Source organism: Solanum tuberosum, unplaced genomic scaffold, assembly GCF_000226075.1.
Source record: "Solanum tuberosum cultivar DM 1-3 516 R44 unplaced genomic scaffold, SolTub_3.0 scf00023, whole genome shotgun sequence".
Classification (NCBI taxonomy): domain Eukaryota; kingdom Viridiplantae; phylum Streptophyta; class Magnoliopsida; order Solanales; family Solanaceae; genus Solanum; species Solanum tuberosum.
Window position 1 is genome coordinate 1545573 of NW_006238949.1, and position 1862 is coordinate 1547434.

General features: G+C 35.6%; 1 long non-coding RNA gene across 1 annotated transcript; it reads left to right on the plus strand.

Moving 5' to 3' along the window:
- The first annotated feature begins 903 nt into the window (after nt 1-903).
- LOC107059531 (uncharacterized) lies at nt 904-1304 on the plus strand. Its single transcript, XR_001472709.1, has 2 exons — nt 904-952; nt 1047-1304. It is a non-coding gene; the product is annotated as an uncharacterized lncRNA (long non-coding RNA).
- Nucleotides 1305-1862: the final 558 nt, after the last annotated feature.

Below are 1862 nucleotides of genomic sequence, written 5' to 3' on the forward strand. Positions count from 1 at the left end.
TTCCTCTCTGTTTCTCATTTCTCTCTCATTCAACTAATGCATCGTCTCTCATTACTAATATCATCCCTTTCTTTGGGGTTTTGCAGTGCAACATTGTTACCTGCTATCAAACGATTCTTGCCAAAAAAGTGGAATGAAGATCTCGTAATATGGCTGTAAAATCATTAATTAATGGCATTTCCCTACATACCACACTGGGTGTACACCTTCACGTCTTTGACTGGAATTTGATGGTTTTCTGACTCTCTTTTCTCTGAAGATGATGTTTATTTGTCTCTTTCTCAGCTTTTCAGTTTGAGTTCACAAGGTCCCAGATTGTTGCTGCAATTCCTGGATTTTCTACATCTTCCTAGGTGGTACAATCGTTGCAGCTATTGACCTTATAAAGGAAAGTGGGGTTGACAATAGTTAGATTAAAGTGGTAGGTTTCCAACATATTCATTTACGTTTATTTGCTAAAATATTCGTTTGCACCACATATTGCAACTGATATTTTGCCACAAACCTTGCATGTTTGAATTCTTAGTTTTGACATCCCTCTCTTTGTTCTCTCAAGCTGTTCTAGAATTTGCTTCAAACATTTTTAGAAAACCTCATCTTGAACATGTGTGAGAAAATGGAGCAACTCTATGAGTTTAGGTCGCTAATGTACTTTTCAATATTTTGATTGAACATTGCTTCAGTGAGTGTTAGTTTTGAATTTTTGATGTCTCTAGTTATGTATGTTTTCAACTCGCTGATTACATGACTTGCATCTTTCAGGTATGTGCAGTGGCTGCTCCTCCACAAAACTCAGTGAGAAGTATCCATGGTAACTAGTTTAACAACTCAAACTTTTGTATCTATCTTCTCTATTTGAATCATTTCAGTAGATTTCCTTAACTCTTGTTTCTTTGTTTACCAGATTACATGTATACGCTGGAATACTTGACCCAACTGTTAATGAGAAAGGGTAACCAATCATTGCAGAACCTTTTACCTTGCTCACTTCTCTAGATAGCACTCCTGCATCATGCCATTATTGTTTCGTGTTCTGTAATTTTTAGGTTTATTATCCCCGAATTGGGTGATGCTGGAGACCATAGCTTTGGCACATGAAGTAAATGCGAATCAGTTGATGAAATTTCTTGCCATATCTATCATTTTTTATAGAAGTGAAACACACCTTGTGATGGCGCGAGTTGGGCGTTGACCCCCTTCCCCCCATCCCTACCCATGTTGCTTATCTTGTTTAACACCATATCATTGTTTCCCAATTTTGGAACCTCGAGGTACTATATATGCCTGCTAAAGTTCTTCCCCTATTTTTGTTTCAACTTTTAAAGGACGTGTAATGGGTAGAGAATTTTGAAGAAGTGCGAAATATCTTGAAATGCAGTTAAAACGTTAAAGTTTTGGCGATCTGCTCTACGTTAACATTATTGTTCCAATTTAGATTGCTCTACTAATCTATATTAGGTTAAATCAATGTGAAAATGACTCATGTCTCGATATTGTCATCTAATTTTGGTTATTTGAGTATTTTTTTCAATTAGAGATGTAAAACTCAACTACTTGGTATGACACCTTTTAGTTTATCTTGTCATGACCTCTGTATGTTCTGTAATATACTTACCTCAATTTTGGTATTTTGGATGCTTAAATTTAGTTCCTTTTTCTAAAATATGTTTAATACAAGCATTGTCAGGGTGATTTTACTTTGTCTAATGTATTTAGACTACTATGAAGTAACTGTAGTTAAAACAAGAGGACTAGTTTCACATGTTTATTACAAGATGAGACTATTGAAAGTGAGTTCGAGGGTCTCTTCAGGCAGAAAATTGAAGCTAAAGTTCAGTATTTGGCATTATCAAAAACATCCC